A 14253-nucleotide genomic window follows, 5' to 3' on the forward strand; every position below is an offset into this window, starting at 1 on the left:
CCTACAGCACATCTGCTTTCTAGTGGCAGAACACATCTTTAACTCTTCTGCCTGACAGTACCTCAAGCCTATCAGATTGCTCTAAAAGCAGAGAAAGCCCAGAGAAAAAGAGATTTTCTATCTTGCCTGTCTACAGTTATATCTGAGAGAGGACCCATTTCTTGAAAGTGATCAACACCAGGCCTCAACAAACCTTATGAGAGACCACAGTTACCCACAGAATATATAATTGCCATTCATAGAAGAGAAACACAAGACATAGAGGGCCACTGAGGTTGAGGTAGAGAGGCTTTCCTTCTAATTATTTATCTCTGATCATGTATTATGACTTAATAACAATACAAAATACTTCACAGAACATACTTTCTCCATGTTTTTGAATCTTAATGCTATTTGATATCTAATGAGCTACCATTTAATTTATTGTAGCTTTATTTTTGAGAGTTTTGTTTGAGGAGAGCCTAGTAGTTAGTCCTAAAGCTAGGTTGATGACAGTGATGATAAACATAGCTTAATGTGATCAAATGGAACATCTGGTGCCCTGAGCAGGCTGAGTTTAAATGTCAAAGGGGATGGCCTCTGGATCACTGAACATTAGTTAAGGAAAGGATGTAGAACTACATTACTGATGAGTTTGTTTAGACACAGGAAAAACCTTCTGAAAAGATAGGAGTAATATAATATACTTAACATAGAATGCACTTAATGTTTTAAATGACATTCTTATACACCTACCTTATACTTGATTTAAATATGTGCTTATGTTTATACATATTCTGACCAGAGCTTTGGTTTTCTTTTTCTTTTTTTTGAAATACAGTCTTGCTATGTAATCTAGGCTGGACTTGAACTCACAATCCTCATGCCTCAGGTTTGAAAGGGTTTCGAATTATAGGCTTATGCTACCAGATCAGATTTGACATTAGCTTTTAAAAATCATCATTTTTTAAGATATAATTATCTGATATGAGTTACCCTTTCAGAGTATAAAGTTTAACATTTCAGTATGTTCACAGAGTTGTGTAGCTATCATGTCAGTCTAATTTTTGAACTTTTTTTTTAATCCCCTCCAAAAGAGGGTACATACCATGTGGACATGGGAGGGAAAAACTGGGAGAAAGTGAAAGAAGGGGTAGTGTTGTCCAAAAAGAAATACTTATCAACGTATCACCTGACTATGTAACTATAACCCCTCTGTATATCACCTTCATAATAACATTTTTAAAAGAGAGAAAAAAAAAAAGGAAGGTACATACCATACCATTCATTGGTAGGGTACTGGCCAGTACCAGTCATTCCCCATTTCCCACCCTGCAATCCCAGGCCTAGGCAGTCATAAGTATGTCCTTATAGATATGACTGTTTTAGATATTGCATATAAATGAGATTATGCAATTTGTATGATTGGATTTTTTTTTAACATAGCATAGTAGTATGTGTGGGGACCTCATTCCTTTTTCTTAGTTCCAGATCTGGACTTGAACTTGGTACCTGTGGCCAGTTTTGCTCATTGGCTAGCAATCTACCAACTGAGCCACACCTCCAACCCCTACTCCATTCCTTTTTATTGCTGGATAATATTCTATGATCCGTATGCCACAGCATTGTGTTCTTGCTCAGACTTTGTGCTCATGGGTAGTGCTCTACCATACCTCCAGTCCAGCAATTTGTTGGTTAATTGGAGATGGAGTCTTCAAGACCTTTTCTCCCTACATTGGTTTCAAAATGTGATCCTCCAGGTCTCAATTTCCTGAATTGTTAAGATTATAGGGGCTGGGAATATGGCATAGTGGTAGAGTGCTTACCTCACACACATGAAGCCCTGGGTTCAATTCCTCAGCACCACATATATAGAAAAATCCGGAAGGGGCGCTGTGGCTCAAGTGGTAGAGTGCTAGCCTTGAGCAAAAAGAAGCCAGGGACAACGCTCAGGCCTGAGTTCAAGCCTCAGGACTGGCCAAAAAAAAAAAAAAAAAAAAGGATTATAGGTGTGAGCCACACGTGTTCTTCTACATTTTCTCTTTCATGTCAAATTAAATTTGGTTCATCTCTTCGGGTGGTAGTGATAGTTGATTACTGAAATAACTTAGAAGATCCTGAGTTCAAGCTCCAGTGCATGTGTATGTGTACACACATGTACACAGAGTTTGAGAGACTCCCAATGGCTCTGTGGTGGTACATGCCTGGTTTCTTGGCAACACTGGAAACACAAGAAGATTGTAGCACTAGCTGGCCTGGGAAAAGAAATGAGACTTTACTATAAAAATAAGACAAAGGGGGCTGGAAGTGTGCTTTGAGTGGTACAGTGTCTACCTAGCAGGTGAGAGGCCCTGAGTTCAGTCTGAAATACCGTAACTACCACCACCAAAAAATAAAAAAAGGTTAATCTTACATTGGATAAAATCTTGAATTTAAACTACTCTTACCTGTTTTGGACGTTCAGAATAGTCATTGGACATGCCCTGATGAAACTTAGGTGACCAACATTAAAGTACACCACTAAAAATCAGATTGCAAAGTATGTCTTAGAAATGGTGAAAGTATCCAGTTTTTTTTTTTTTTTTTTTTTTTTTTTTGCCAGTCCTGGGCCATGAACTCAGGGCCTGAGTTCCTGGCTTCTTTTTTTGCTCTCTTGCCACTAGGCCATATTCCCAGCCCCGAAAGTATCCAGTTTTTTTTTTTTTTTTGGCCAGTCCTGGGCCTTGGACTCAGGGCCTAAGCACTGTCCCTGGCTTCTTCCCGCTCAAAGCTAGCACTCTGCCACTTGAGCCACAGCGCCGCTTCTGGCCGTTTTCTGTATATGTGGTGCTGGGGAATCGAACCTAGGGCCTCGGGTATACCGAGGCAGGCACTCTTGCCACTAGGCTATATCCCCAGCCCCCCAGTTTTGATATTATGTTCAATTGGTTCAACTTTTAGTAGTTTTTGGAAATTAAAAGTCTATTAGGGAAACTGCTATAGTTTGTTTGCAATTGTGTTTAGTATTGAGGTAATATTGAACTAGAAAATAGAAAAACTAAAATATCTACAAATTGGCTGTGTGCTGTGTAACCTAAAGAAAATGTTTATTTCTCTCTGACATGTGATTCAAGGGGAAATATTTCTTAGTGGATTCAATGTGTTGCTTGATAAGAAAATGAAAGTATGACATTTACTTTTCTTACTGGGAACTAAAGGTCTTAATCAGTTACTTATTACCCAGAGGTAATGGAAAGGACATAGAAAGTCACTAGATAGTGATTTGGGATTTCAAAACACATTTCACAATATCTGACAAAATAAATCATCATAACATTTAGTGTACAGTCCAACAATGAGGAGAATAAGGATTAAGACCAGTGAAGTATAATCATTATAGGCAGGTTTTATTTGGCGAATGCCACTTTGGAGGAAAACTGTTCATAAAGAATTCACACAAAGTTGTAACAAACAAAAAATAACAAAACTTGTCAAGCTGGGATGTGGTAGGTCACCCTGTAGTCCTAGCTATTCAGGAGGCTGAGATCTGAGGATTGTGGTTCAAAGCTAGCCTGGGCAAGAAAATCCATGAGACTTTTTTTTTGTTGTTGTTGTTGCCAGTCCTGGGGCTTGGACTCAGGGCCTGAGCACTGTCCCTGACTTCTTTTTGCTCAAGGCTAGCACTCTGCCACTTGAGCCACAGCGCCCCTTCTGGCCGTTTTCTATATATGTGGTGCTGGGGAATTGAACCCAGGGCTTCATGACTACGAGTCAACATGAGACTCTTATGTCCAATTAATCGATAAAAAGCTGGAAGTGTGGCTCAAGTGAAAGTGGAGCTATGAAGCATGTAGTAGAGTGCTACCCTTGAGCAAAAAACTCAGGGACATTGCCTAAATCCTGAATTCAAGCCTCAATACCAGCATAAAATAAAGCAAAACAAAAAACAACAAAACCTGTCAAAAGTTACCTAACTTTTTTTTCAAAGAAAATTCAGAAATAAATGACTTAGAAATGCCATTTCCTTTGACTTTACAAAATAATAGGAAAATTTTGGCAATAAAAGATAAAGCTAAAAATGACTCATAATTGTATCAATAACAATAATACCAAGCTGGGCTCCAGTGGCTCAAGCTTGTAATCCAGTGGCTTGAAGATTGTGGTTCAAAGCCAGCCCAGGAAGCAAAGTTCATGAGATTCTTATCTCTAGTTAACTACCAGAAAACTGGAAGTGGTGATATGCCTCAAATTGGAAGATCACTAGCCTTGAGCATAAAAGCTCAAGGACAGCACCTAGGCCCTGAGTTTCAAATCCATGACTGACAAAAACCAAAAATAAACAAACAAAAAATTCACCAAAACCCAATAATACATAGTCCAAGTTGGCCTTGAGCTTGATTTGTAACTTTGACTTGCTTGAAATTCATGATCCTTCTATCTTAGCCTCCCAAGTGCTGGGTTACAGGCATACACTACTACACTGGCAATAATACAAGCATTTTGGTGTTATTCTTTTTTGACCTTATTTAATAAAAGTTGGAAATTCTCACTTGATGAAGTATAGGTATAGCAAAAAATAATGTTTTTCTTATTTCCACACAGTCAACAGAATACTTCTGACACCAGATGTTACACTTACTCCCCACACCAACCAAGTAATTCTCTGCTGTCTCTAGCAGACACCAGTTGGGTGTCTGAGTTTAGTTTTGACACTGTCTACCTGGAGATATAATATAGATAGGATGAGTTTGATTAGAGTACATTATATTATAGGCTGGAAGTGTGTTAGCAAGCATGAGACCCTAAGTTCAAATCTTAGTATGTGTGTACATACTCACACACACACACACACACACACACACACACACACACAGAGATAAGTCTTTTTTTTTTTTTTTGCCAGTCCTGGGCTTGGACTCAGGGCCTGAGCACTGTCCCTGGCTTCTCTTTGCTCAAGGCTACAGTCTGCCACTTGAGCCACAGCGCCACTTCTGGCCATTTTCTAGACATGTGGTGCTGGGGAATTGAACCCAGGGCTTCATGTATAGGAGGCAAGCACTCTTGCCACTAGGCCATACTCCCAGCCCCGAGATAAGTCATTTTTGAAAAAGATGAATTGATACTTTTCAAGTAGATATTGTGAATTAATATAAGAATAAAAGTGCCAACACAGATTTGATTTTTGTTTTCTTATTGTTATTATAAAGGTACAGAGGGGTTACAGTTACGTAAATCAGATAATGAGCGCATTTCTTTTTGGACAATGTTACCCCTTCCCTCACTCTCTCCCTCCTGTTTTCCCTCCTGTCCCCAGCCACAAGTTGTATAGTTCAATTTCAACCTAGTGTCTAGTGAGTGCCACTGATGCACAGATTTGAGTTTTTGATGCCACATGAGATTTCATTCCTTTAACAAGTGTTTGTTGTTTGTTTATTTATTTTTACTATTTGATACAGTTTTTATACTGAGCTTAAACTTAGCTTTATCCTCTTGGTTGGTCCTCATGCTTTCACTCATGCCTGGTACTCTACCACTTGAGCCATACCTTCAATCTCGCTTTTTTATTGGTTAGTTGGAAATAGAGTTGCATAGACTTTTCTCCCATGGCTGACTCAGCCTTTTGATCTCAGCTTCCATTAGCTAGCCCAGATACAATACTTTTATAATTGAAAAGAGCCTTTATTTGCCTATTTCAATTTCTCATTCAAAATAAGAATTTTTTTTTTCTGTAATGGCTATTCATAGGTAGTTGAATTGGAACTTGACAAAGTGGAGACATAAACAATATAAGATAACTAGGCATGAAAATTGTGGTTATTTGATATTTCAGATCCTACTAAGAAATCTGTTGATTATTAATAGTTGAATTTTTGAAATTTCTATAATATCTAAATAATTGCAACTTGAATAAAATAGTGAGTTTTTCATTTCTCTAACAACTTTATCTTGTTTCAGACCTTTTCCCACAATATTTATCATGCAACTTTAATCAGTAAAAATAAAATATGGAGACAGCTAACTGGTTTATTTATTTATTTATTTATTTATTTATGTTTCTGGTCCTTGCTGGTACTGGGACTTGCAATTATGTCTCATTCACTTCACCCCCACCCCCACCTCTACCACTGGATATGCCTCCAGTCCAGAGTCTCATAGATTTATCTGCCTAGGCTGGCTTTAAACCTCGATCCTTATATCTCAGTCTCCTAAATAGTTTCTTTTATAAGCATAAGCTTCCAGTACCCAGCTGTGGTTTAAATCTTAAAAGATTGTCCTAAGGTTCACTGGCCTAGTTCACACGTTTGATATATTGAAGTTATTTATAAGGGCAAATAGCATGTTAGCAAGTACTCGAGGTATTTTAATGTGGAAAGAAGTAAACTCATATGAAAGTAGAGAGGTAGAGAAGCCTACCTCATGGCTTAAAGAAAAGACCCTTTATTTATAAAGAAAATGCAGAGTTAGGTGGAACAAAAAAGGCCTAGGGAGAGTACATAATTACTGATGAATGGGAATGGAGCAGCTGTGGGTATGCAAAGGGAAGGCCAAATTAATGGGCAGTGTAACTTTAAATTCTTTGCTTAATTATGAATCTTAAATAGGCTGCCTTAATCCCTTAAGGATGAATGGCTTTCTTTTTGTCAGATGCAACTAGGGAATTCTCTAGTGTTTGAATGCCATTAAAATAATAATTATTATAGATAAACTACAGAGTAAGTTGGGCATCTTAATTTTGGGCTAGTTTACATTAATTCTTATTAACTAGCTAAATGATTTCAATCATGTCAGTCCATTGAATAGAATGCATTTTGTCTGCCATAAATTAAAGCATTTTTGTGGTCTACCAATGGAAATGTGTTTTGTTTTTGGTTTTGGTTTTTGTCCTTCATGTTCTCTTTGGACCTGGATTCTTTATGAAATTTTTGTGGAAAGTTTTGCAAGTTTTACTATTCATATGATAAATTTTATATTTAATATATCTTAAATCATGTGGGAATTTTTTTCTTTTAAGAAGTATAATACATATTCACATTTTATTTTTATTTTTATTTTTTGGCCAGTCCTAGGCCTTGGACTCAGGGCCTGAGCACCGTCCCTGGCTTCTTCCCTTCTGGCCATTTTCCATATATGTGGTGCTGGGGAATTGAACCGAGAGCTTCATGTGTAGGAGGCAAGCGCTCTTGCCACTAGGCCATATTCCTAGCCCCCATATTCAGATTTTAAAAAATCAACAAAACAATCTGCAGTACAGAGGATAGTACTGAACTGTGTTAAGAAGAAATGAATTATTGAACCTCTAAAGCAACAACTGTTTGTAGTAAGAATGGAATATCTTTCTACAGATGTAGATTGATAATATTCTTTTACACTTCTCATATTCATATGACATTTGATATTCTAGAGTGTATGAAACATAAAGTTAATTTAGAATGTGTAAAAAGGAATACCTATAAATATATCATGCACCTTGAGAACTAGGAATTTATTAGAACTGTTGAAGCTACTGGTGTTCTTCCCTTAATATTCTTGGGTGTTCCCTTCAGAGGAAACTGCTTCATAGCAGTTTCCATTTTATATTTATTTTAAACAATTCTTAGCCTGACAGTGGTGCTTGGATGGAATCCCCGCACTTAGGATACTGAAGCAGGAGGATGGTGAGTTTGAGGCCAGCCTAAGACTATGAAGTAAGAATTTGTCTCAAAAGCAAAAAAAAAAAAAAAAAAATAGCCGCCCCCCCCGCCCCCCGGTGGCTCATGCCTATAATCCTAGCTACTCAGGAGGCTGAGATTTGAGGATTGTGGTTCGAAGCCAGCCAGGGCAGAAAAGTCCCTGTGAGATTCTTATCACCAAGTTAACCACTCAAAAACCGAAGTGGCTCTGTGGCTCAAGGGGTAGAGCACTAGCCTTGAGCAAAAGGAGGCTCAAGGACAGCACCTAGGCCCTGAGTTCAAGCTCCACAACCTACAAAAAAGCCCAACAAACCCAAACCAGAAGCAGGCAAATCAGTGGACTCCAGGAATTTGAGGCCCGGTTGTACAACATACCTAATCTCTATCTCAAAAAAAAAATTAATATTCCTTTATAAATGTAGACACATTATATACAATGTAGTATTGCTTGTTTTTGAGCTTTCTAACAAATGCATATTTAAAATTCTTTAGCTGTTTGCTTCTTTTACTACAATAGTTTCTAAGAAATTAATTTATGCTACTATATGTAGTATAGTTGACCACTTTTTTTTACTATGATATAATATTCCATTATATGACTATTCATAATTTGTTGATTTTTTTCTGGTGATAGACATTGCAATGGTACAACTCATATATATGTTTTATTGTATATGTGTGTGTTGTCCCCTTTTGTGTGTGTACATTTATGTGCATGTTTTATCAGATATGAGTGCATGATGACCTCTTTATGAGCATGTGTGTTGGACCTCACTTTCTCTAAGGTGAGACTTAGAATAGCTAAATTGTAGTATACCTGTTCAGCCTTCCAAAATAATATCAAGTAAGATACTAAACAGTACTTAATAATTATAGCAATCCATAACATCAAAATAAATAAACTATGGCTTAGAGATTTTATGTTTCTAAGAAGCTATACAAGTAGTAAGTGGCTGAACCAGTTTAGACTCCTGTTTGTCTAACTTTAGAACAAGACTATTAGTAAGTTGTTTTGTCTTTGTAGCTGTCCATAATTAACTTTTAGATATAATTGGAATGCTTTAGGGTAAACGTGTCAGAGATGAATTCTAGCATGCAAAATCGACTTGTATGCTAATAAACAAAAAGCTTTCTTGGTGCCATGAAGTTAGGGTCCCAGTCTTCTGAATTTATGCTGTGTGAACCCTAACATATGGTTTCTATTCTGAAGGTCACAAGATGGTACTCACACCCAGTCAGCCATCTGTAGTATAGGCAAGAAGGCAGTGGGGGGAAGGGCAGAAAGCCAAAGGGCAATGGCTTCCATTTGTAGCCTACTAGCTGCATGTCAGCAAGGAAAGACTTTTAGTTGGGAACATTCTGCCTTCAATTATAAGGGAATTTTGTTAAGAAGAAAAAGGGAAAAATATCCTTGATAGGTTATGTAGCTGCTTCTGCACAATTATTTCAAGGCCAGGTGAAGAAACATATAATCCACTTCAATTTGCTAAGTGTATCATAGTTGTTGCTTTTCAGCTGTTGAAAAATGTTTCTAAAAATCGATTGCTATTTTTAATTCATAATAAGATTAAGCTTGGTGCTGGTGGCTTATGTTTGTAATCCTGGTTACTCATGAAGCTGAGATCTGGGGATCATGGTTCTAAACCAGCCCAGACAGAAAAGTCCATGACACTCTAATCTCCAATAAACTACTCAGAAAAAGCTGAGAGTGGTAGAGCAAAAAAATTGTCTTGAGCAAAAGATGCTCAGGGACAGCGCCTGAGTTCAAATCCCAGGACCAACCCCCCCCCCCCCAAAAAAAAAAATAGGTTAAATCTGCTATCAGGATGAAACATGCAACATTTTAATTTATTTTTGCATTATTCCAGTGTATGAATGCTTAGAAATAGGTGCAGAGATGAAGAGAAAAAGCCCAAGATGAAATGATTTTATGTATGTTAGAGGAATTAAATCAGGAACCTGAAAGGAGCCTGGTGATAGAGCAGAAACAAATCAGGAAAGACTTGATATGCAAGTTTAGCTGCTAGTAGAATTTGACCTGGTTAGATGGAATTTGTCCAGGAAAAAGATGCTGTGAATATTTATTGAAACCAGGTCTGGAGAGCACTGTACTTGAGAGGCTAGGGTCTAGTGTGAAGATGAATGTTACCTACTTTTTGAAGTCCACCAATGAATCTTCTCTCATGAGGTGTCTAATTCATTCTGAAGATACAAGAAAGGGTAGGACTAGAAGAAAAATAAAATTAAAACCTGAATCAAGTTACATCAAATTGAGTAGTCTAATGCCCTATCTTCTAATTTACTATCTATTATGGTAAAATAAAACTTCCCTCTCTGGAGAAGGGAAGAAAACTTTTTTCCTGCTCAATTTTATGAATCTAGAAAATATAGAAAAGGGGAAAGGAAATATTCCTCTACAAGGAGATAACCATGGCAGTTGTGGTATACCAGTAGTGTGTTTATAGGGAGGGGTGTTAAGGACTGAATGCAGGGATTTCTTGCCTGCTAAGCAAATACTCTACTACTCCTACCCCTATGTAGTATAGTTTTAAACAGTGATGGTGTTAGACTATTAATTATGTCTATGAACATTAATTATGGACATTCGGAAGAAATGTTTCCAGATGAATGCTCTTAATCTGTTATTTCCCCCCTCTTTCCCCCTATTTCTTCTTTTCTTGGAATTTCTTAAGTAAATTGAGATGTAAGATAAAAATTTATCTTGACTTTTCCTGGAAACAGTATGAGACAGATTTCATTCAGGGCCTCAGCTGTGGTTTCTCCATCATGTCACTTAGGAATAAGTTGATAAAATGGCTCTAGGGAAGATTGAGCATATGTGTATACTCCGTAACCACTTAATGGCACCTGGAGCAGCTGAGGTCATCAACATAATTATCTGCATGCGCCTAGTCACTAGGGTGGTAAAATACTGATCATATATTTCTTTTTGTAGAGTATTAAAGGAAAGATGAGCTGCTCACAAGAATGTGCTTTAACCATCTCTTAAATTCCAATTGTTTCTTGAACTGCAATTAATAAATTACTGTAGATTTGTGTTTTTAAGTAGTAGAAGTCCTTAATAGACTTTTTCTTAATCTTTTCCTGAATTAGCATTTTATGTAATACATGAGAAAAATATTATTGTCACAGCTTTGCTAGCCACTTCATGTAGTTTGAAATTTATAAAAATTTGGGATAATTTTTAGCATATACAAAGAATAGTTGAAGTATACTGTAACGAATCCCATGATTCATGACTCAGATTTGTCAGTTATCAAGTCATGGCCAATCTTGCTTCATTTCTATATCCACTTGTTTTCTTTTTCTGTGTTATTTTGAAGTGAATTCCACAGATAATATCATTTTAGTTATGCATAATTTGCTATTTCTCTGAAGATAATTACTCTTAAAAATAACCATATCATCACTCTATCTAACAAATTTAGCAATGATTATTTAATACCAAATTTCCAATTGTCTGAAATATGAAATTTTATAACTTACTTTAGTTAAAATTCAATTAAAATTAAAATGAGTAAGGTCTGTTTGCAGGTGACTGAAGTGTCTTTTAAGTTCCTCTCAAGCTATTGGTATCTATCCCCTTGCTCTAATTCTTTTTCAATGAGAGGAACATGCCTTAAGTTTATTTGTATTAGTTAAATTTCATTTTCATCTTAAAGAGTTTTTTAAAGAATGAGTGCTACTTGGTCTAAAGTCACTTGGTTGGTTTTGTGGAAATGGATTGCTGGGCATAATGCCCAGCAATTGCCCAGCAATTATGATTTAGAAAGGTACAGTCTGAAATGTGCTTTTCTGACAAGTTCTCAGGTGATGTTGATGCTCCTGATTAGAGGACTTTGTGAACCGTTAAACTATGTTTAAACCTTGGAGTCCAAAATAAATTCTTGACACTCCAGGCTTTGGCATCTTTATTTTTAACATGTTTCACAATGATTCTGATATTCACCCAAAGTTGGGAACCACTGCTACTGTTTGTAGTTTTATTCCTCCATAATTCCCAAGAAATTATCATTTGTTTTCCATTTTAAAACATTATAGGCTTTGGATATTGTTACAAATGAAGCAGATGATCAGGAAGGATTCATTGTTTTACACTGTGCTATTTGTTGTTGTTTTAGGAGGCAAACTAAAAGAAAAGTGGCACCTATCCTGGATAAATAATATCAATGGTCTTGTTTGCTGCAAAATGTGATTGCTATTTTAAGATTATTAATTTTTCCCAAAGGAAAATTAAAAATAGTTGTCTTTGGTCTGAGTTGTTGTTTCCTCAAAGCAGGAAACCCCTTTGTTTAGTGTTAAATGCTGAACTTCCTTTGATCAATGAGTATGCGCTAATGATGAGTGAGTACATTTCAGTCACATTTAGAGAAGAATCTTACATGTTAAGCATGTAAGCATGTCAGTTGTGTTTAAGAAATTTTAAGTTTGCAGCCAGGTGTGGTGGTACATGCTTGTTATCCCAACATTTGGGAGGCTGAATTAGGAGAATCTTAAGTTCAAGACTAACCGCGTCTACATAGCAAGTTTTGGGTAAACAGAGACAACATAACAAAACCTTGTCTCAAGAGAAAAAGAAAGTTAAAAAAAGAAAGGAGAAAGAAAGAAGAAAAAAGATATTTTAAGTTATTGGGTAACAATTTCTTAGGAAAGGCTCTAAGTTCATGCAATATATTAGTATTTCTTCTTTATACTAGGTGTGTCTCCTACCTTTACACTTTAAAAAACCTACTGGGCTGATAGAGTGCCTTCCTTGCAAGCAGGAGGCTTTGAGTTCAAACCCCAGTACTACCAAAAGTAGCAACAGCAAAAATTCTACTAAGCCAGGGGTGGTGGCCTGTACCTATCATTCTAGCTGCTCATGAAGAAGAATCAAGAGGATCATGATTCCAGGTCAGCCTAACTAATAAGTAGCAAGATTCCATCTCAACCAATAACTGGATTTAGTAGCTAGCATCCATCATCCCTGCTGTGTGGAAAGCGTAAATAGGAAGATTATGGCCTAGGCTGGTCTGGGTAAAAATGAGAGATATTCTTAAAATTAAAAGCAAAACACCTGGATCAAGTGGGCAAAATGACTGCCTGACTAGGGCAAAGTCATAAGTTCAAACCCCAGCAGTACCAAAATGAACTCACTTGAAAAACACAGAGGAGCATGGTTCAACTTCTCCATGTGTAAGGCCCTGTTCAGTTTAGTTCAAAAGCACAATTATTAAGGAACTCTGTCACTGAGAACAAAAAGCTGAATTAGATATAGTTCCAGTTGAAGGAGCCCAGTTTCAGGAAGTGATTTTCAACCATAATAGACAACAATAAAGTATGTAGACTGCTTTGTTAGGTAAAACATTTTAGTGGATTTTCATAAAACAGTAGTTATAATTTCAGTAATGATTGGTAAATAAAATACATGATAAAACTGTTATACATTGTTAGTAAATCTTCTAAATCTTTTTTGATTTTATTAATCATAATAGCATCTACATATATTTTGAATGCTACTAGTACAGATTAAACTCTAATCCAAAAATGGAAAATCTGAAATGCTTCCAAAATATGAAATGTTTGAGTGCTAGCATGATAGGATAAGTGGAAAGTCCACACCTGACTGCTTGTAACATGTCATGGTCAAAATCCAGGTGCACCAAAAATGCTGTATAAAATTACCTTCAAGCTATGCATATAAAATATGGAGGAGACAAATTTCATGATTATACTTAGGTTCCATTCCCAAAAGGTTGTTATGAATATGCAAATATTCCAAGGTGGGAAAAAGTCTGAAATCTGAAACATTTCTGGTCTCAAATATTTATGATAAGGAATATTTGTCCTGTATATATTTTAATTGTTATTTGGTATATAGGATTGATGCCCTCTAAGAGCCCTTATTTTTTACTTACAATAAAATAGGTGTTTCATTATTGTTACTAATGATATACTGGCTAATGTAAGCACACAGGTTAGTTACAGTGGGTATTTGTACAAGAACAAAGGAATTTTCATTTGTATTGATGTAGTGGAAAAAGGGCAAGTCCTGTCTTCCTATCTGAATTGTACTTGTAAATGAGATGTTAAAGGCAGTAAGTTTTTGCTTTTTTTCTTGTCTACTAGACTGTTCTACACAGATGTGTGTAGTAGTAACTTGACAAGCTCATGATAAGCTCTGGAGAAGACTGAGAAATGATGCTGGATGGGAGTCAGAAGAGCCTGGATACTGCAGGCAGTATAGGATAGGATCAAGTTTGTGCGCGTGCGCACACACACACACACACACACACACACACATTTTCATTTTTTTCTCAGTGCTGGGGATTGGATTAAACCTAGGTACTCTACCTCTGTGCAGTATCTCCAGTCCTGATGTCTGTAACTCTCTTCAAAAGCACTATTATTTTGACTGAAAACAATGACTATAAATAAGTCATAGATATAACCATAACGTTGTAGCAATTTGAGAACAAATTTCTTGGCATATGTGGTTTACTTTCTAAGGTTTGCTATAGGACTGTATTCAAAATTTAATAACTCAGTCGCAAATGAGTTGTTTCCCTTCTTCCAATTAAATGTGTGTGCAGGAAGAGAAAGGGACGAATCAGTCTGTAGTCAG

At 36.6% G+C, this 14253-nt stretch overlaps 1 protein-coding gene across 25 annotated transcripts in view; it reads left to right on the top strand.

Moving 5' to 3' along the window:
* The window catches only part of Epb41 (erythrocyte membrane protein band 4.1), a 160911-nt gene that overhangs the window by 38527 nt on the left and 108131 nt on the right, over nucleotides 1-14253 (top strand). The window contains exon 1 of one of the 25 annotated variants that reach the window (XM_048350678.1): nucleotides 11611-11622. The exons of the other annotated variants lie outside the window; for them this stretch is intronic. The gene's annotated coding sequence lies outside the window, so the exon portion shown is untranslated. Of the gene's footprint in view, nucleotides 1-11610; nucleotides 11623-14253 lie in introns of those variants that run through there. 25 annotated transcript variants of the gene reach the window in all.

Source organism: Perognathus longimembris, chromosome 7, assembly GCF_023159225.1.
Source record: "Perognathus longimembris pacificus isolate PPM17 chromosome 7, ASM2315922v1, whole genome shotgun sequence".
In the NCBI taxonomy this organism is placed as follows: domain Eukaryota; kingdom Metazoa; phylum Chordata; class Mammalia; order Rodentia; family Heteromyidae; genus Perognathus; species Perognathus longimembris.